The following is a 22,351-nucleotide window of genomic DNA, read 5'->3' as shown; positions in this document are numbered from 1 at the left end:
GGGGTATCATGGTATAAGTGTATTCCATATATCCAGAGTGGAAAGACACAAAACCCTGGTTCCTGGAAAGGGAAAAGAATTGGACAAAGCCTCTGGCTACGCGCGGCACACATCCAGCTCAGCGCCGTCTCTCCCCAAGGGTTCCTGGAAGTCAACAGCCCTATAAAGGGGAAGTATTAAAGCTGAGATGAGAAGAATGGCCTACAAATTGGACATCATCTCTGATGCAACACCCAAGTAAATTCTCCCACACAATCTGTTATTTCCTTTAGTCAATCAGCCTCCTAATTCGATCAAGGTCTGAACACCTCCACCCCACCCCATGGTTCTGTCAACTGCAGGTCAAGTGAAAGTAGAGTGTGGAGCTAACGCTTCTCCCTGAAGCAGGGGAAAGGAACAGGGAGAGAAAAGGAGCTGGGCGACAGGAATGTAGGGGACGGAACCGATACGAAGGAAATTGGAAAGAGGAGCAAAAACAGGGCCTCTCAGGGAGCCAAAGTGAAAGTCTTAGGGAGACAGGGACTGCAAGCCCGGAGCTGGAAAAAGCCTAGGAACACCCTGGGGAAGAGGATGAGGACCTATAGTACTGGGAGGGATCAGGCCACAGATAAGGGCACAAGGATGGGGAAAGACAGTAAAGCCTGCGAAGAGCAAGGTTGGGAGGATGAAGGCAGAAGACAAGGATAACGAGGGGGACAGAGGAAAAGATCCCCGAAAAGACCCTAGGTAGATACGGCAATGGATTCGGGGACACCAGAAAGGGGTGAAGGAAGAGATCAGAGGCAGGGGAGGGGAGTGGGAGAGGCCCCCGGGCCTGAGACAGGGTTCTCCTAAGTGGGAGGAGACGGAGCCACGAGGCCCAAGAAGGGGCACAGAGTCGGGTGGAAGGAGGCCCGTGTTTCGGACTCACTCACGCAGCTATGGGGGTCCAAGGGCGGGGGGCGCAGGGGCGGCGGGGCGCCTACACGGCAACGCACGGCGGCTGACCGGAGCGGGCCGGAGCATCAAGAAGCCGCCGCGACGGTGTCCGCGGACCCTGGCAGCTCCCCGCACCCCGCGCCCCGCTCCCCGCCGCCGGGCCTTGCGCCCCAGTCCCGCTGGCCGCCTCGGCCCAGGCCCGCCGCTTCCCTCCGCCACTTGCCTGCCCGCTTCTCTCGTCTCAGACTGACCTGTCCCGGCTGCCTACGGCGCCACCGCCGCAGTCCCACAGGCTCCGCAGAATTCTCCCGCTCCTGCCAAAACTTTTCCCATTAATCCCCAGGTCCGCTGCGGCCGCAGCGTCACACGCTCCGCGGCCCGGCCCCGCCCCCACCAGCGCGACGTCACCGCGCTGCTCGGCCCTTCCCTCCCCACGCCCCCTTCCGCCTGGCGGTGACCAATCACCACGCCTTCTGGAGACTCCCCTGATTCTGCCTCTCCGCCCACCGCACGCTGCCCAGGGCCCGCCTGTGGCGCCCTCTGGTGCGGGATGCGGACATAGCAGCTAAGGGAGAGCGCCTGGGCCAGTAGAACAAGTCCAGCAAGTGTCACAAGAGGGAATTTAAAGCTGGAAGGGAATTTCGAGGTCATCTAGTGCAACCTCCTCATCTTCCAGTGAAGAAACTTAGTCCTAGAAAAGGTACGGGACTTGCAGTTGGAGAGACTCTTAACCCAGTGCTAGGTCCACTGGAGGAGATCATACCGCCTGTAATTTTCAAAAAAGGGCTTTCCGCCTTCAAGAGGCTTCTACAGTTGGAAATTTACGGTCTTAGAGTTCTTAACCTTTCTTCCCATGTGCTTATGTAATATGCTTATTCACCTAAAATAGGGGACATCCTCCCTATTGTTGTAGAAAATTCTGTTCTTACATCTTAATCCAGGTCTTGAAGACCTGGAAGGGACCTATTGACCCAACCTATAGCTTAAGATGTATCACAGAAAGCTACCTAGCAGCTGGGAGACAATCTGGTGGAAGAAGCTGGCTTTCATCTGGCGATGAACAAAACTTGACTCTCAGGTATATGACCAACGGCTCCTCTCCATCATCATTAAAGATTACCCCTCGCCTCTCCTTCGGCCACACCTTCCGTAGGCCACAAGCTCCTTAGGCCACACCCTAGCTATCTGGATGAGTGATTTTTTTTTTTTTTTTTTTTTTTGAGACGGAGTCTAGCTCTGTGGCCCAGGCTGGATTGCAGTGGCGCCATCTCTGCTCACTGCCAGCTCCACCTCCCGGGTTCACGCCATTCTCCTGCCTCAGCCTCCCGAGTAGCTGGAACTACAGGCGCCCGCCACCACGCCCGGCTAATTTTTGTATTCTTAGTAGAGACAGGGTTTCACCATGTTAGCCAGGATGGTCTCGATCTGCTGACCTCGTGATTCGCCCGCCTCGGCCTCCCTAAGTGTTGAGATTACAGGCGTGAGCCACCGGGCCCGGCCACGCCCAGCTAATTTTTGTAGTTTTAGTAGAGACAGGGTTTTGCCATGTTGCCCAGGCTGGTCTTGAACTCCTGGACTCAAGTTATCCTCCCACCTCAGCCTCCCAAAGTGCTAGGATTACAGGCGTGAGCCACCGTGCCTGGCAGCGATGAGTGATTTTTTTTCCCCTTCTTTGGGCTTCTCTTCTTTTTCCCCCTACTTTTTGAAATGCTTGTGCATTATATTTGTAACTTAGACGTCAACTTCCTTGCCCTTTGAGATTGAGGTAAAAATGGACTGTGGAAGTCAAAGCCCCTCCCTTAATATTTTTTGCAAATATCTGGGGATTTATATTCTCCTAAATATCTCTGCCTCTGGGTTTCTGCTTTTGCCAGGCTGTTGCTGTACCGCAGTTCAGAAGTCTGGAGAGGAAACTCAGCTCTCCCTCAAGACTGCCCGCACCCTTCCCACACAAAACATTCACGAGTACAAAGACACTGGGGTACTCTGGGCCCTGGGGGAGGTCATATGATACATGGCAAACAGTTTAAACTCACCCCTCAGAAGTTTTTAAAAGTCCTTTCCACACCCCCAGCTGAGGTTTTCTAACTGGCCCTGCACCCTCTAGCCTCCTCCCAAATCACTAACTCTCCCTCCTGCCCCACCATTCTCTCCTCTGTCCCACCCTCTCTGGAGAAAACACAAATTCTAGGCCGGGCGCGGTGGCTCACGCCTGTAATCCCAGCACTTTGGGAGGCCGAGGCGGGCGGATCACAAGGTCAGGAGATCGAGAGGACGGTGAAACCCCGTCTCTACTAAAAATACAAAAAATTAGCCGGGCGCGGTTGTGGGCGCCTGTAGTCCCAGCTACTTGGGAGGCTGCACTCCAGCCTGGGCCACTGCACTCCAGCCTGGGCGACAGAGCGAGACTCCGTCTCAAAAAAAAAAAAAAAAAAAAAAGAAAACACAAATTCCTCTGGCTTTCTAGGGAGAAAGAGAAAGAGACATTTTAACCATATCTCTTTGTTGCTTAAGTTCCTGCCAACACTCATGCTTTGAAGATCTGTCTACCCCTAACAGGCTTATTTCCCCTGTAAACTAAAAATAAAATCCTAAGCCCCCTAATTGAATGGACCCTCTTGGCCAAGGGGACCCCAGAAAAACCTTAAAAACTGAATTTCCAACCATGACAGGTCAGGAAGTTAGACATGCCTGGTTATACTCCCTCCCTTTTGCAGTTTAGACACAACATCTGACCAGCATCAATGTTAAAATACAGATCATAGGCTGGGCGCAGTGGCTCACGCCTCTAATCCCAGCACTTCGGGAGGCTGAGGCAGGCGGATCACAAGGTCAGGGATCGAGACCATCCTGGCTAACTCGGTGAAACCCCATCTCTGCTAAAAATACAAAAAATTTGCCGGGCGTGGTGGCAGGCGCCTGTAGTCCCAGCTACTTGGGAGGCTGAAGCAGGAGAATGGCGTGAACCCAGGAGGCAGAGCTTGCAGTAAGCCGAGATCCGGCCACTGCACTCCAGCCTGGGCAACACAGTGAGACTCCGTCTCAAAACAAACAACAACAACAAAAAAATGCAGATCATAGACTAACAGAATGCACTCTGTGGCAGTAAGAAACCAAATTATAATCAGGACCTACAGCTGTGACAGGTAAGAAGTCACACACTCTTACACCTAAAGAATAAACTACATTTTCTGCCAGTCATGGTGGCTCTTGCCTGTAATCCCAACACTTTCAGAGGCCGAGGTGGGCAGATTGCTTGAGTGCAGGAGTTCAAGACCAGCCTGGGCAACATAGTGAGACCCTGCCTCTTAAAAAAAAAAAACAAAAAACAAAAATACGGTGGCTCACGCCTGTAATCCCAGGACTTTGGGAGGCCAAAGCAGGCGGATCACGAGGTCAGGAGATCGAGACCATCCTGGCTAACATGGTGAAACCCGTCTCTACTAAAAACACACACAAAAATTAGCCAGATTATGTATGTTTAGCCAACCTGTTCAGCATAAAGCTCCTGTCCCAGCCCCTCCTCCTTTCAAGGACCTTCGACAAAATTCAACAGCCCTTCATGCTAAAAACTCTCAATAAACTAGGTATTGATGGAAAGTATCTCAAAATAATAAGAGCTATTTATGACAAACCCCCAGCCAATATCATACTGAATGGGCAAAAACTGGAAGCATTCCCTGTGAAAACTGGCACAAGACAGGGATGCCCTCTCTCACCACTCCTATTCAAAATAGCGTTGGAAGTTCTGGCCAGGGTAGTCAGGCAAGAGAAAGAAATAAAGGGTATTCAATTAGGAAAAGAAGAAGTCAAATTGTCCCTGTTTGCAGATGGCATGATAGTATATTTAGAAAACCCCATCATCTCAGCCCCAAATCTCCTTAAGCTGATAAGCAACTTCAGCAAAGTCTCAGGATACGAAATCAATGTGCGAAAATCACAAGTATTCCTATACACCAATAACAGACAAAGAGAGAGCCAAATCATGAGTGAACTCCCATTAACAATTGCTACAAAGAGAATAAAATACCTAGGAATACAACTTACAAGGGATGTGAAGGACCTCTTCAAGGAGAACTACAAACCACTGCTCAACGAAATAAAGGAGGACACAAACAAATGGAAGAACATTCCATGCTCATGACTAGGAAGAATCAATATCATGAAAATGGCCATACTGCCCAAGGTAATGTATAGATTCAATGACATTCCCATCAAGCTACTAATGACTTTCTTCACAGAATTGGAAAAAACTACTTTAAAGTTCATATGGAACCAAAAAAGAGCCCGCATTTCCAAGACAATCCTAAGCAAAAAGAACAAAGCTGGAGGCATCACGCTACCTGACTTCAAACTATACTACAAGGCTACAGTAACCAAAACAGCACAGTACTGGTACCAAAACAGAGATATAGACCAGTGGAACAGAACAGAGGCCTCATAAATAACACCACACATCTACAACCATCTGATCTTTAACAAACCTGACAAAAACAAGAAATGGGAAACGATTCCCTATTTAATAAATGGTGCTGGGGAAACTGGCTAGCCGTATATAGAAAGCTGAAACTGGATCCCTTCCTTATACTTTATACAAAAATTAATTCAAGATAGATTAAAGACTTAAATTGTTAGACCTAAAACCGTAAAAACCCTAGAATAAAACCTAGGCAATGCCATTCAGGACATACGCATGGGCAAGGACTTCATGACTAAAACGCCAAAAGCAACGGCAACAAAAGCCAAAATAGACAAAAGGGATCTAGTTAAACTAAAGAGCTTCTGCACAGCAAAAGAAACTACCATCAGAGTGAACAGGCAACCTACAGAATGGGAAGAAAATTTTGCAATCTCATGATAGGGCTAATATCCAGAATCTATAAGGAACTGTGGTACAAAGAACAAAACAAAAGAGCCCCATCAAAAAGTGGGCAAAGGATATGAATAGATACTTTTTTTTCAAAAGAAGACATTTATGCAGGTGACAGACACATGAAAAAATGCTCATCATCACTGGTCATCAGAGAAATGCAAATCAAAACCACAATGAGATACATGCCAGTTAAGTGATCATTTAAGGTCAGAGGCGGGATCACGAGGTCAGGAGATGAGCCATCCTGGCTAACACCAGTGAAACCCGTCTCTATTAAGAAATACAAAAACTAGCGAGTGAGGTGGCCCGAGCCTGTAGTCCCAGCTACTGGGAGGCTGAGGCGGAGAATGCGTGAGCCGGGAGGTGGAGCTTGCAGTGAGCTGAGATCCGGCCACTGCACTCCAGCCTGGGCGTGAGAACTTTCCGTCTCAAAAAAAAAAAAAAAAAAAAAAAAAAAAAGGTCAGGAAACAACAGATGCTGGAGAGGATGTGGAGAAAACAGGAATTCTTTTTTTTGAAGCGGAGTCTCACTGTCTCCCAGGCTGGAGTCAATGTACTGCTGCTCCGCCAGGTCTGTCTCCGCCTCCTTTCTCCCAATAGCTGAGACTATAAGCACTCCCTTCTCTTTATTTTCAAACAAGGCAGGGAGTTCTCAGGGATAATATCTCGATCTCCTGGCTCTGTGATCCACCGCCTGACACTCCCGAAGTGCTGGGATTACAGGCTTGAGCCACGGCGCCCGGCCGAAACAGGAATTCTTTTACACTGTTGGTGGAAACCTCGCTAGTTCAACCATTGTGGAAAACAGTGTGGCAATTCCTCAAGGATCTAGAACTAGAATTAGCATTTGACCTAGCAATCCCATTACTGGGTATATGCCCAAAGGATTATAAATCATGCTACTATAAAGACACATGCACACGTGTGTTTATTGCAGCACTATTCACAATAGCTAAGACTTGGAACCAACCCAAATGTCCCTCAATGATAGATTGGATTCAGAAAATGTGGCACATATGCACCATGGAATACTATGCAGCCAAAAAAAAGGATGAGTTTATGTCCTTTGCAGGGATGTGGATGAAGCTGGAAACCATCTTCTGAGCAAACTATCACATGGACAGAAAACCAAACACCACATATTCTCACTCATAGGTGGGAATTGAACAATGAGAACACTTGGACACAGGGCAGGGAACATCACACACCAGGGCCTGTCATGGGGTGGGGGACTAGGGGAGGGATAGCATTAGGAGAAATACCTAATGTAAATGACGAGTTAATGGGTGCGGCAAACCAACTTGGCACATGTATACCTATGTAACAAACCTGCACTTTGTGCACACGTACCCTAGAACTTAAAGTATATATATATGTATATATATTTATATACGTATATACACACACACACACATATATATATACACACACACACACACACAAAAGCTGGGCGTGGTGGTGAGCGCCTTTAATCCCAGCCACTCGGGAGGCTGAGGCAGGAGAATCACTTGAACCCAGGAAGCAGAGGTTACAGTGAGCTGAGATTGCACCACTGCAATCCAGCCTTGGTGACAGAGCGAGATTGTCTTTAAAAAAAAAAAAAAAAAAAAAAGGAGCAGTGGTTGGTAGTTCTCCTTGAAGAGGTCCTTCACATCCCTTGTAAGTTGTATTCCTAGGTATTTTATTCTCTTTGTAGCAATTGTTAATGGGAGTTCACTCATGATTTGGCTCTCTCTTTGTCTGTTATTGGTGTATAGGAATACTTGTGATTTTAAGCACATTGATTTACATTATCCTGAGACTTTGCTGGAAGTTGCTTATCAGCTTAAGAATTTGGGGCTAGAGATGATGGGGTTTTCTAAATATACTATCATGCCATCTGCAAACAGGGACTAATTGACTTCTTCTTTTCTAATTGAATACCCTTTATTTTCTTTCTCTTGCCTGACTACCCTGGCGAACTTCTAGCCTTTATTTTGAATAGGAGTGGTGAGAGAGAACATCACACTGTCTTGTGCCAGTTTTCACAGGGAATGCTTCAGTTGCCCATTCATTATGATGATATTGGCTGGGGTTGTCATAAATAGCTCTTATTATTTTGAGATACTTTCCATCAATACCTAGTTTATTGAGAGTTTTTAGCATGAAGAATGAATTTTGTCAAAGGTCTTTTGCATCTATTGGAGATAATCACGTGGTTTTGTCTTTGGTTCTGTTTATATGATGGAGACCATTTATTGATTTGGTATGTTGAACCAGTCTTGCATCCCAAGTGAATCGACTTGATCATGGTGGATGAGCTTTTTGATGTGCTGCTGGATTTGGTCTATCAGTATTTTATTGAGGATTTTCACATCAATCTTCATCAGGCATATTGTTCTAAAATTTTCTTTTTTGTTGTTGTGTCTCTGCCAGGCTTTGGTATCAGGATGATGCTGGCCTCATCAGATGAGTTAGGGAGGATTCCCTCTTTTCCTACTGATTGGATAGTTTCAGAAGGAATGGTACCAGCTCCTCTTTGTACCTCTGCTAGAATTCGGCTGTGAATCCATCTGGTCCTGGACTTTTTTTGGTTGGTAGGCTATTGATTATTGCCTCAATTTCAGAGCCTATTATTGGTCTATTCAGAGATTCAACATCTTCCTAGTTTAGTCGTGGGAGGGAGTATATGTCCAGGAATTTATCCATTTCTTCTAGATTTTCTAGTCTATTTGCGTAGAGGTGTTTATAGTATTCTCTGATGGTAGTTTGTATTTCTGTGGGATCGGTGGTGATATCCCCTTTATCATTTTTTATTGCATCTATTTGATTTTTCTCTCCTTTCTTCTTTATTAGTCTTGCTAGTGGTCTATCAATTTTGTTCATCTTTTCGAAAAACCAGCTCCTGGATTCATTGATGTTTTGAAGGATTTTTTGTGTCTCTATCTCCTTCAGTTCTGCTCTGATCTTAGTCATTTCTTGCCTTCTGCTAGCTTTTGAATTTGTTTGCTCTTGCTTCTCCAATTCTCTTAATTGTGATGTTAGGGTGTTGATTTTAGATCTTTTGCAAAACTATATTGTGGGCATTTAGTGCTATAAATTTCCGTACACACTGCTTTAAATGTGTCCCAGAGTTTCACAGTACGTTGTGTCTTTGTTCTCATTGGTTTCAAAGAACATCTTTATTTCTGCCTTCATTTCATTATTTACCCAGTAGTCATTCAGGAGCAGGTTGTTCAGTTTCCATGTAGTTGTGCAGTTTTGAGTGAGTTTCTTAATCCTGAGTTCTAATTTGATTTCACTGTGGTCTGAGAGACAGTTTGTTGTGATTTCTGTTCTTTTGCATTTGCTGAGGAGTGCTTGCTTCCGACTATATGGTCAATTTTGGAAAAAGTGCAATGTGGTGCTGAGAAGAATGTATGTTCTGTTGATATGGGATGGAGAGTTCTGTAGATGTCTATTAGGTCTGCTTGGTGCAGAGCTGATTTCAAGTCCTGGATATCCTTGTTAACCTTCTGTCTCATTGATCTGTCTAATGTTGACAGTGGGGTGTTAAAGTCTTCCGTGATTATTGTGTGGGAGTCTAAGTCTCTTTGTAGGTCTCTAAGGACTTGCTTTATGAATCTAGGTGCTCCTGTATTGGGTGCATATATATTTAGGATAGTTAGCTCCTCTTGTTGAATTGATCCCTTTACCATTATGTAATAGCCCTCTTTGTCTCTTTTGATCTTTGTTGGTTTAAAGTCTGTTTTATCAGAGACTGGGATTGCAACCCCTGCTTTTTTTTGCTTTCCATTTGCTTGGCAGATCTTCCCCCATCCCTTTATTTTGAGCCTATGTTTGTCTCTGCATGAGAGATGGGTCTCCTGAATACAGCACACTGATGGGTCTTTACTCTTTATCCGATTTGCCAGTCTGTGTCTTTTAATTGGACCATTTAGTCCATTTACATTTAAGATTAATATTGTTATGTGTGAATTTGATCCTGTCATTATGATGTTAGCTGGTTATTTTGCCCATTAGTTGATGCAGTTTCTTCCTGGCATCAATAGTCTTTACAATTTGGCATGTTTTTGCAGTGGCTGGTACCAGTTGTTCCTTTCCAGTTTAGTGCTTCCTTCAGGAGCTCTTATAAGGGACGCCTGGTGGTGACAAAATCTCTCAGTATTTGCTTGTCTGTAAAGGATTTTATTTCTCCTTCACTTATGAAGCTTTGTTTGACTCGATATGAAATTCTGGGTTGAAAATTCTTTTCTTTAAGAATATTGAATATTGGCCTCTACTTTCTTCTGGCTTGTAGAGTTTCTGTCGAGAGATCCACTATTAGTCTGATGGGCTTCCCTTTATTGGTAACCCGACTTTTCTCTCTGGCTGCCCTTAACACTTTTTCCTTCATTTCAACCTTGGTGAATCTGACAATTATGTGTCTTGGGGTTGCTCTTCTCAAGGAGTATCTTTGTAGTGTTCTCTGTATTTCCTGAATTTGAATGTTGGCCTGCCTTGCTAGGTTGGGGGAAGTTCTCCTGGATAATATCCTGAAGAGTGTTTTCCAACTTGGTTCCATTCTCCTCATCACTTTCAGGTACACCAATCAAACGTAGATTTGGTCTTTTCATATAGTCCCATATTTCTTGGAGGCTTTGTTCGTTTCTTTTTACTCTTTTTTCTCTAAACTTCTCTTCTCGCTTTATTTCATAAATTTGATCTTCAATCATGGATAGCCTTTCTTCCACTTGATTGAATTGGCTACTGAAGCTTGTGCATTCGTCACGTAGTTCTCATGCCATGGTTTTCAGCTCCATCAGGTCATTTAAGGTCTTCTGTACACTGTTTATTCTAGTTAGCCATTCGTCTAATCTTTTTTCAAGGTTTTTAGCTTCCTTGCGATGGGTTCAAACATCTTTCTTTAGCTCAGAGAAGTTTGTTGTTACCGACCTTCTGAAGCCTACTTCTGTCAACTCATCAAAGTCATTCTCCGTCCAGCTTTTTTCCGTTGCTGGCAAGGAGCTGTAATCCTTTGGAGGAGAAGAGGCACTCTGGTTTTTAGAATTTTCAGCTTTTCTGCTCTGGTTTCTCCCTATCTTTGTGGTTTTATCTACCTTTGGTCTTCGATGTTGGTGACCTATGGATGGGGTTTGGTGTGGATGTCCTTTTTGTTAATGTTGATGCTATTCCTTTCTGTTTGTTAGTTTTCCTTCTAACAGTCAGGTCCCTCAGCTGCAGGTCTGTTGGAGTTTGCTGGAGGTCCACTCCAGACCTTGTTTGCCTGAGTATCACCAGCAGAGGCTGCAGAACAGCAAATATTGCTGCCTGATCCTTCCTCTGGAAGCTTCCTCCCAGAGAAGCACCTGCCTGTATGAGGTGTCAGTCAACCCCTACTGGGAGGTGCTCCCTGTTAGGCTACACAGGGGTCAGGGACCCACTTGAGGAGGCAGTCTGTACGTTCTCAGAGCTCAAATGCCGTGCTGGGAGAACCATTGCTCTCTTCAGAGCTGTCAGACAGGGACTTTTAAGTCTGCAGAAGTTTCTGCTATCTTTTGTTTAGCTATGCCCTGCCCCTAGAGGTGGAGTCAACAGAGGCAGCAAGCCTTGCTGAGCTGCGGTGGGCTCCACCCAGTTCAAGTTTCCCTGGCTGCTTTGTTTACCTACTCAAGCCTCAGCAATGGCAGACACCCCTCCCTCTGCCAGGCTGCTGCCTTGCAGGTCGATCTCAGACTGCTGTGCTAGCAGTGAGCAAGGCTCTGTGGGCGTGGGACCCTCCGAGCCAGGCATGGGATATAATCTCCTGGCGTGCCGTTTACTAAGATCATTGGAAAAGCGCAGTATTTAGGCTGGAGTGTCCCATCTTTCCATGTACAGTCTGTCTTGGCTTCCTTTGACTAGGAAAGGAAAATTCCCTAACCCCTTGCACTTTCCGTGAGGTAATGCCCTGCCCTGCTTCAGCTCACCCTCCGTGGGCTGCACCCACTGCCCAACCAGTCCCAATGAGATGACCCAGGTACCTCAGTTGGAAATGCAGAAATCATCCATCTTCTGCATTGAGCACGCTGGGAGCTGTAGAGTGGAGTTGTTCCTATTCGGCCATCTGCTAATTTTTGTATTTTTAGTAGAGACGGGTTTTGCCATGTTGGCCAGGCTGGTCTCGAACTCCTGACCTCAAGTGATCTGCCTGCCTCAGCCTCCCAAAATGCTGGGATTACAGGTGTGAGCCACCATACCTTGCCAAATTTGTGATTTTATTTTATTTATTTTTTATTTTTTGAGACAGAGTCTCGCTCTGTCACCCAGGCTGGAGTGCAGTGGCATGATCTCGGCTCACTGCAAGCTCCGCCTCCCAGGTTCACGCCATTCTCCTGCCTCAGTGTCCCGAGTAGCTCGGACTACAGGCACTCACCACCATGCCCAGCTAATTTTTTGTATTTTTAGTAAAGACGGGGTTTCACCATGTTAGCCAGGATGGTCTCGATCTCCTGACCTCGTGATCCGCCCGCCTTGGCCTCCCAAAGTGCTGAGAATACAGGCGTGAGCCACTGTGCCTGGCCCAAATTTGTGATTTTTAAGTTAATATTCCTAATAAGAGACAGCTTGGATCATGAGGTCAGGTGATCAAAACCATCCTGGCTAACACAGTGAAACCCTGTCTCTACTAAAAAGTACAAAAAATTAGCCAGACATGGTGGCCATGCCTGTAATCCCAGCTACTTGGGAGGCTAAGGCAGGAGAATCGCTTGAACCCGGAAGGTGGAGGTTGCAGTGAGCCAAGATCGCGCCATTGCATTCCAGCCTGGGTGACAGAGCAAGACTGTCTCAAAAAAACAAAAAGACAATTCCTCTCCTAAAAGAAATTCAAGGAGCACTGTTAAGTTATTCTATTTTTCACTTCATTTCATTTTTATATTAAGAATAAATGAAATTTAATATAATATATCTAATAAATGTCTATCTCTATATTTATTATTTAGAACCCATAATTCTACTTTGGATAGTCTGTCTTGAGGAAGTAATCCTAAATACATAAAAGGCTTTGTACACAAAAATGCTCATTGCAGTATTATTTAAACCAACAAAAAACTGGAGAGAACCTAATTGTCCAACAACAGAGAAATGTTTAAGTAAATTATGCTGTATCCTTCTGATGGAATATTATGCAGCCATTAAAAATGATGCTTAAAAAGAGTTGGTAATATGGTCTGAGAGACCAAAATACACACCACTTTATCACTAAGACAGAACCTCAGGTTAAGGAAACAAAGTTAATTACAGGCTCAATGCAGCTGGCATGGCAGCTCCCTAAATTCCTGTGACTACAGGAAAAACCACATTCTGGTTAAACTCTCTTAACAACAGGAGGTATCAGGCCATTGATCAGACCTCTCCTAGCTAATTTTTCCAGCCCAGACCCTACAACTCTCTGCTTGGACGGAAGGAAATTTAGCCTAAGCATTTTCTTTTCTTTTCTTTTCTTTTCTTCTCTTCTCTTCTCTTCTCTTCCTATTTCTCTTCTCTTCTCTTTCTCTTTCTTTCTTTTTTTTTTTTTGAGACCGAGTTTCACTCCTGTTGCCCAGGCTGGAGTGCAGTAAACAGATCTCAGCTCACTGCAACTTCTGCCTCCTGGGTTCAAGCGATTCTCCTGCCTCAGCCTCCTGAGTAGCTGGGATTACATGCATGTGCCACCATGCCCGGCTAATTTTGTATTTTAGTAGAGATGGGTTTCTCCATGTTGGTCGGGCTGGTCTCAAACTCCTGACCTCAGGTGATCCACCACTCCAGCCTCCCGAAGTGCTGGGGTTGAGGCACGCCAGAGCCACTGCATTGTGCTGGCATACTTTTTCTTTCTTTCTTTGTTCTTTCTTCTTTCTTTCTTTTTTTTTTTTGAGGCGGAGTCGGCTCTGTAGCCCAGGCTGGGTGCGGTAGCGGATCTCAGCTCACTGCAGCTCCGCCTCCCGGGTTCCCGCCAGCCTCCGGCCTCAGCCTCCCGGTGGCTGGGGACTACAGAAGCCCGCCACCTCGCCGGCTATTTTTGTATTCTTAGTAGAGGCGGGGTTTCACCGTGTTAGCCAGGATGGTCTCGATCTCCTGACCTCGTGATCCGGCCCATCTCGGCCTCCCAAAGTGCTGGGATTACAGGCTTGAACCACCGCACCCAGCCTCTTTTTTTTTTTTTTTAACATTTTTTATTTTTATAATTGAAATGGAAGCTCCCCATGTTGCCCAGGCTTGTCTCGAACTCCTGAGCACAAGCAATCCGCCCACCTTGGCCTCCCAAAGTGCTGGGATTACAGGCATGAGTCACCGGCCTACAAACATTCTTTTTTGATAAGCAGCTGCAGACCTTAAACCAGTTTCAGCCAGTTTATAGAGGCTCCACACAAACGGTCTTTTTGTTCTATAGTTCATCTTTGATGTAAAGAGCCAAATTCCACCTCATTTTAATGCTAAAACCCGCCCCAAAGTGAACATGGGATGTATGTTACATATATATTTGCCCATTGTGCATGCACTTGGCTCCCCTCATAAATATGTATAGTTTTCCCCCCAAACCTGCTAAATATGTATGACTATTGTGTAACACAGACCCTGTGAGGCTTAAAACCCAACCTGCCCTTTCCCTCTTTGAAGAGAATAGAGAGCACCTTTGGTCCATGTCTGAGACTATCTCTTCCTGGTTTGCAAACTGATAGCACTTAGTAAAGCTCTCCTATCTACTATTTAACCATCATGGTGGTCTTTTGGATAGTAATAAAGTGGGAAAATGTTATAATCTGATATTAAGTGGAAGAAGATACGATGATATGTATGGAGTGAAATCACACTGTTTTGAAAACTAAAAATTAGCATGAAAAAAAAAGACTGAAAGGAGCCGGGCATGGTGGTGTGTGCCTACAGTACCAGCTACTCGGTAGGCTGAGGCACAAGGATCGCTTGAATCTGGGAAGTGGAGGTTTCTGTGAGCTGAGATTGCTCCACTGTACTCCAGCCTGGGCATCAGAGTAAGACCCTGTCTCAAAAAAAAATTAAATCCGGGCGCAGTGGCTCACACCTATAATCCCAGCACTTTGGGAGGCTGAGGAAAGTGGATCAGTTAACATCAGGAGTTTGAGACCAGCCTGGTCAACATGGTTAAACCCTGTCTCTATTAAACATACAAAAAAATTACCTAGGCGTGGTGGTGTGCACCTGTAGTCCCAGCTACTCGGGAGGCTGAGGCAGGAGAATCGCATGATCCCGGGAGGTGGAGGTTGCAGTGAGCAAAGATTGTGCTACTGCACTCCAGCCTGGACAACAGAGCAAGACTCTCTCTCCAAAAACAAACAAACAAAACAAAACAAAACAAAAACAAAAACAAAAAAAACTACAAGGAAACACACAAAAATGTTACCAGTAACTGTCTTTGGATTGTGGTTCTGCAAGTCATTATCTTTCCATATATTTTTTTTTTTCCATAATGGCTGCATTTATTTGTTTTTCTTTCTTTTCCTTTGAGGCGGGAAGTGCAAACTCTGTCCAGAAACGGAGTGCAGTGGGCGCGATACCGACCCTGCAGCTCCACCTCCTGAGTTCACGCCATTCTCCTGCCTCAGCCTCCCGGTAGCTGGGACTGGCGCCCGCCACCGCCAGGCTAAATTTTTTGTGGCCAATGGGTAAGAGGCGGAGTTTCACCGTGTTAGCCAGGATGGTGCCGATCGCCCTGACCTCATGATTGGCCCGTCAGCCTCCCCAAAGTGCTGGGATTACAGGCATGAGCCTAGCCTTTTTTTTTTTTTTTTTTTTTTTGAGATGAGTCTTGTTCTGTCCACCCAGGCTGGGGTGCATTGGTCTAGGCACACTTTGCAACCTCCACCTCCCGGGTTCAAGCCATTCATTGCCTCCAGCCTCGAGTGGCTGGGATTACAGGCACCTGCCACTGGCTAATTTTTGTATTTTGGTAGAGACAGGTTTCAACATGTTGTAAGCTGATAGACACTCCTGACCTCAGGTGATCCACTCGCCTTGGCCTCCCAATGTGCTGGGATTACAGGCGTGAGCCACCTTGCCTGGCTATTTTCTAAGAACAACAAAAGTCTTCTTCATATTAAGAAAAAACATATATCCTCTGATACGCTTACCCAATAATCTTAGTTCTACCCATTGGAGGTAAACTAAGTCAAAATTATTTTCCATGTAAGAGCTTTTCTGATGTTTGACATTTGACATCATTCCCCTATATATTTTCTTCCTTCCTTCCTTCCTTCCTTCCTTCCTTCCTTCCTTCCTCTCTCTCTCTTTCTTTCTTTTTCTTTCTTTCTTTCTTTTTCTTTCCTTCTCTCACTCTCTCTCTCCCTCCCTCCCTCCTCTCTTTCTCCTCCCTCCCTCCTTCTTTCTTTCTCTATCTCTCTCTTTTTTATGAGACAGGGTCTTGCTCTGTCATCTAGGTTGGAGTGCAGTGGAGTGATCTCAGCAATCTCTTCTTACTGGACTGAAGCAGCAATCCTCCCACCTCAGCCTCCAGAGTAGCTGGAACTACAGGCATTTTCTTCCAGCCTCCTGTGCAGCTAGGACATAGTCACATGATCAAGGCACACCAATCAGATGCATTGGAAGGTGGGACGATGAAGACCCAGGAAGCATGCATAATTGATTCAGGTAAGTGGCAACAGCAGTTCCACCCAATTTCCAGAGACAACCAGGGCAGCAGTTGTAAGAGCAGCATCCAGCATTTGGTAAGATTATCCAAGGATGCAGCAGCTTCTGTACCCAGAGGTGGCAGCTGGAGTGTGTTCACAAGAACTGTTGTGTGGCCTGATTTGGGTACTGTTTCTGACTACACAGCCTCCAAGACAGCTCACTCGACCTCCCAATTATGTAAGGTACTCCCTTATATTCTACTAATAAATTTATTTTCTGGAAAGTCAGTTAAGTTAGCTTAAATCAGCCAGTTTCCGTTACTTGAATCACAAACCTAGACTAAAATAACTTCCCTGAATCTTCATTTTGACTAGATTTGCCCTGGGGGACAGCTTAGAGTGGGAAAAGTTGGTTCCTGCCAAGCACCTACAACCTGTTCCAGACCAGACAGGGATTTCAGCTACCAAAACCTGCTCTGATGCCTGATTATTGTAACGTATAGTGCAGAGTGGGAAGGCTGGATCGTCTCTGAATTTGATTCTCCATAGCCATTTCAGCCTCTAGCCAGCAGGTGGGGGCCTCCTCAGTCTTCTGAAACCAGTCTGCCAGGCGTCGCCCTCTCCTTCCCCTCTCACTGCTGCAGGAACTACAGAGGTGACTCAGTAGGCACCCCTTGGGCCAGGTGGACCCCTGGCAAGAGTTGCTAACACGCCTCTTGTACTCCAGCCTCACTTCCCCATCCCTCCTCATGTACAAGCCACAGAAAGAGAGAAGACGTGCGGCCACAAATGCTGCGCATTCCACGCGGCCCCTAGGGTTTATGAGTATCTGTGAAGGCATCAGAGACAGGACACACTTTTCTTTGTCCAGGGTGATGGAAAGGACACAGGAGTTATTTTCTAACCCTGGAATTAAAAGACTAGAAAATACATTCTCCTTCCACCTAGAAATGTCCCCCAAGGTTGGTGGCTTCTCATGCCAGTCCCAACATGGCTCGCATTCAGGTGTCTGAGTGATCTTCCTTTCACTATATCACTATATCATGCCTCCACTGTCAATCCCTCCCTATGTCCCACCATAGAATATTTAAAAGTCTGGAATGGACCCCATTTACAGGTGAGGAAACTGAGGATCAGAGGTTGGCTTGCCACCTCAAATCTAAACTCTGCATAGCTTCCAAGAATCTCTATAACCAGGTCTCACTCCACTTTCTACTCATGGTTCTCCATAGCAGTGATCTTCAAAATTGTCTGCCCTTCCAATCCTGAGAGAATATATAAGAACCATGAAGCCCCTTGCATATTTTTTAAGATAGTAATTGCAAGCTTTATCTAAGATGAAACATTTTTAAGCCAATCAATTTTTTACATTCTTTTTTTTTTTTGGAAACAGAGTCTCACTCTGTCACCCAAGCTGGAATGAAGTGGCACTATCATGGCTCACTACAGTCTCTGCCTCCTGGACTCAAACAATTCTCCCACCTCAGCCTACAGAGTAGTTGGGAATACAGGTGCACACCACCACACTCAGTCTAATTTTTTTTTTTTTTTTTTTGAGATGGAGTCTCACTCTGTTGCCCAGGCTGGAGTGCAGTGGTATGATCTCAGCTCACTGCAACCTCTGCCTCCCGGTGATTCTCCTGCCTCAGCCATCAGAGTAGCTGGGACTACAGGTGCACGCCACCATGCCCCGCTAATTTTTGTATTTTTAGTAGAGATGGGGTTTCACCATGTTGGCCAGGCTAGTCTCAAACTCCTGACCTCATGATCCTCCCATCTTGGCCTCCCAAAGTGCTGGGATTACAGGTGTAAGCCACCGCGCCTGGCCCTACCCAGCCTAATTTGGTTTTTTTTGTTTGTTTGTTTTGGTTTTTTTTGAGATGGAGTCTTGCTTTGTCACCCAGGCTGGAGTGCAGTGGCATGATTTCAGCTCACTGCAATGTCTGTCTCCTGGGTTCAAGCAATTCTTCTGCCTCAGCCTCCCGAGTAGCTGGGACTATAGGCATGCTCCACTAATAGGCATGCCTGGCTAATTTTTGTATTTTTAGTAGAGATGGGGTTTCACCATGTTGGCCAGGCTGGTCTTGAACTCCTGACTTCACAATCCACTCGCCTCAGCCTCCCAAGGTGCTGGGATTATAGGTGTGAGGCACCGTGCCCAGCCCTGGGCCTTTTTAATTTTTTTTTTTTTCATGACTATCTTTTTCCTGCAGTAATTTTTTAAATTCTTAAATTCTTGACATTATAGAACTAAACTGAAATTTATTAACATTCCAGTCTTACATTTCTTATTGACAAACAGAAATAATATTCATAAGTCAAAAAACTCCAAACAAAACTAAAACCAGGGAAAAGCTTGTAATATTAAATAAGTGTTTCAACATTGACAGCTGAACAAACATTATTTTAAAATTCTTGGCAGATGATAAAGTTGTGTAGAAACTGAATACTTACAAATTATTTACAACATCGAATCAGGCCAGGCGTGAGTAATCCCAGCACTTTGGGAGGCCAAGGTGGGCAGATCACCTGAGGTCAGGAGTTCAAGACCAGCCTGGCAACATGGTGAAATCCCATCTCTACTAATAATCCAAAAAGTTAGCCGGTTGTGGTGGTGCACACCTGTAATCTCAGCTACTTGGGAGGTTGAGGGAGGAGAATTGTTTGAACCTGGGAGGCGGAGGTTGCAGTGAGCCAAGATTGCACCATTGCACTCCAGCGTGGGAGACAAGAGGGAAACTCTGTCTCAAAAACAAACAAACAAACAAACAAAAACCAAAAAACCCTGGAATCACTGACCCCAAAAATTCCACAGTTAGGTCAGAAGAAAACAGCAGAAAGGGATTATGAAGGAATCTACACTGCTCTAGCCATACCCCATTCCCTTCTCAGAGAAAAGCCTGGCATTGATTAGATACCAGGCCTGACTAATACTGGCAGCAGAACTAGTGATAATAACTTGCCTGACAGAGGAAACTTCTTCTGGATTGGCAATTTTGATCTGGGCCCTGGACCTCTTGCACATTTTTTTTCTTTCTTTTTTTTTTTATAAGATGGATTCTCACTCTGTAGCCTAGGCTGAAGTGCAGTGGCGTGATCATAGCTCATTGCAGCCTTGACCTCCACACGCACCACACCTAGGTAATTTAAAAAAAAAAAAAAAAAAAATTTTAAATTTTTTGTGGAGATGGGGTCTCACTATGTTGCCCAGGCTGGTGTCCAACTCCTGGCCTCAAGGGATCCTCTCACCTTGGCCTCCCCAGTAGCTGGGACTCTAGGCACATGTCTCCACACCTGACTAATTTTTTTTTACTTTTTGTAGAGACATGGGCTCACTATTTTGCCCAGGCTGACTTTGAACTCCTGGTCTCAAGTGATCCTCCCACCTTGGCCTCCCAAAGTGCTGGGATTACAGGCATGAACCACTGCCTCCAGCCACCTTGCACATTTTTAAGATGACACGTAATATTTTTCATCATTAATTTAAAATATTATAGTTACTGGCCAGGTGTGGTGGCTCATGCCTGTAATCCCAACACTTTGGGAGGCCAAGGTGGGTGGATCACTTGAGCCCAAGATTAGCCTGGGCAACATGGTGAAACCTTATCTCTACAAAAATACAAAAATTCACCAGTCTCATAGCCCAGTCTCAAAATAAATAAATAGATTAAAATTTAAAATAGAATTAAATTTAAAAATTTTAAAAAGAAAAACAAAAATCAGTCGTTACAGAGGATGGATACAATTTCTGTCTTTTTTTGAGACAGGGTCTCACTCTATCACCCAGTCTGGAGTGCAGTGGCATGATCACAGCTCATTGCAGCCTCAACCTCCTCGGCTCAGGAGGTTGTACTTTTTGTAGAGATGGGTTTTTTCCATGTTGCCCAGGCTGGTCTCGAACTCCTGAGCTCAAACAATCCACCCACCTTGGCCTCCCAAAGTGCTGGCATTACAGGTGTGAGCCACCGCACCTGGCCGCCTTTAATCTCAAATCCCAGCTTCTACCTAAAACTTCCCTTTTCTCTGAATTCCTACAGCACTTAGAGTTTGAGCTTCATGGCTTGTCCTTGAAATCTGCATCATTATATTAGCAGCTTTGTTTCACGACACTTTAAATAGACTGTAATGAAGTTCCTTGCAATCAGGTTTAGTGTACTTGCAAAGTCAGGCACAGTGGCTCACACCTGTAATCCCAGCACTTTGGGAGGCTGAGGCAGGTAGATCACTTGAGGCCAGGATTTCGAGACTAGCCTGGCCAACGTAGTGAAACCCCGTCTCTACTAAAAGTACAAAACAACAACAACAAAATGCCAGATGTGGTGGCACACGCTTGTAATCCCAGCTACTCCAGAGGTTGAGACAGGAGAATCGTCTGAACCTGGAAGGTGGAGGTTGCAGTGAACCAAGATCAGGCACTGCACTCCAACCTGGGTGACAGAGTGAGACTTGGTTTCAAAAAATCAGATACCACATAAACTGCAGGAAGGCAGAGACTCTGTTTTTGTTCTGTACAATATAGCCAGAAGCTGGCATATAATAAGAGCTTAATAAACATTTGTTGATTGAGGGCAGAGTGCATTGGCTCCTGCCTGTAATCCCAGCACTTTGGGAAGCTGAGGCGGGAAAACTGCTTGAGCCCAGGAGTTGGAGACCAGCCAAGTTTTGTAGAGACCCTGTCTTTTATAGAGACCTGGAAAATGAATGAACTTGAATTTGAATTTCAGCTACTCCATAAATTTTTGGATTTGTGACACCTGAATTATTCGCTTCAGAATTTATTCATTCATATATGTATTTGACAAATATTTGTTGCATGCCTCCTAAGAGCCAATCACCATGGCTCTTAGTTCAAGAAGATATGTCCCTGACCTTGAGGAGCTCAAGCATTTAGTTATGAAGGCTGTTACAAGGATGGGGAAAGGAAGTCAGTGTGAGGCCTAGAGGGAGCTGCCAATAGCTCCATAAGGCAGAGGCATAGGAGGCCCTCCTGGGACAGATCGCCATGGGCCTCATCTGCCACATATGGTAATGTGAATTTAAATATCAAAACTCTAGGATACCACCAAGGGACTGGAAACTGGGAAGAGTGAAGGACAAATCTGCATTTTAGAAATCCTATCCAGGTGGCAATGGGGAGAGGGGTTGACAAGGAGACCTGGTTACTGCTCTTACCTAGTTGGGAAGTGACAAGAGCCAGAATAAGGCAGTAGCCATGACAGACGTGGCCTCAAAAGTGTGGATCTGAGAGTAATCAAGGAAATGCAATCAGTTGGACTTGGTGAGACAGGCAAGGCGGAGGAGGAGTTAAAGGTTAACAACCAGGTAGAAAACACAAAGGCCTCAGCCATGTCAGTAGCCATGGGGATGGAAAAGGAGGGACAGATATGAGAGTAGGAAGGAGAGAGGATCTATTGGATTTGATGATGGGTTTGGATGAGGGGCTGAGAGAGAGGACGTGAATCTCCCAAACACCCAGATCTCTGTCTTGGGTAACAAGGTCAGCGAGTCAGAGATTACAGGAAGAAAAGCAAGTCTGAAAGGCTTTGGGAAAGTTACCAAATCTCCCCGAACCTCAATTCATCCATTTGTAAAATGCCAATGATGATTTCCAGTTCTGAGAGTTGTCATGAAAATTAAATCACCTGGAAAACTGTAGTAGACACTCAATAAACACTTTTGGCTGATACTAATAATGGTGCTCGCTCATGTGCCAAACAGTTAATCCTCATATAACCCTATATGGTAAGTATAATCATTATCTGTATTTTAGCAACATGGGAACTGAAACACAGAGATATAAAGAAAATTGACCAAAGTCAATCGGTTAGTAAGTAGCAAAGCCAGGTTCAGAACCCAGGCAGTCTAGCTGCAGGGTCTTTCCTAACCACTTTATTATACTTTTACTGCCCTTTGGAACCTATAACTGGGCTTGAGGGAGGAAGGCAGGAAGTGGCAGGAGAGATGGACAGACCTGAGC

General features: G+C 45.4%; 1 protein-coding gene across 5 annotated transcripts in view; it reads right to left on the bottom strand.

Annotated features, from left to right (window-relative positions):
- The window catches only part of PPARD (peroxisome proliferator activated receptor delta), an 86,542-nt gene extending 85,235 nt beyond the window's left edge, over positions 1-1,307 (bottom strand). For all 5 annotated transcript variants that reach the window (XM_017957820.3, XM_017957821.3, XM_021937166.2 and 2 more), the window contains exon 1: positions 1,170-1,307. The gene's annotated coding sequence lies outside the window, so the exon portion shown is untranslated. The remainder of the gene's footprint in view (positions 1-1,169) is intronic.
- Positions 1,308-22,351: the final 21,044 nt, after the last annotated feature.

This window comes from Papio anubis, chromosome 6, assembly GCF_008728515.1.
Source record: "Papio anubis isolate 15944 chromosome 6, Panubis1.0, whole genome shotgun sequence".
In the NCBI taxonomy this organism is placed as follows: domain Eukaryota; kingdom Metazoa; phylum Chordata; class Mammalia; order Primates; family Cercopithecidae; genus Papio; species Papio anubis.
Note: the sequence above shows the minus strand (reverse complement) of the source record. Positions and strands in the feature narration are given on the sequence as shown.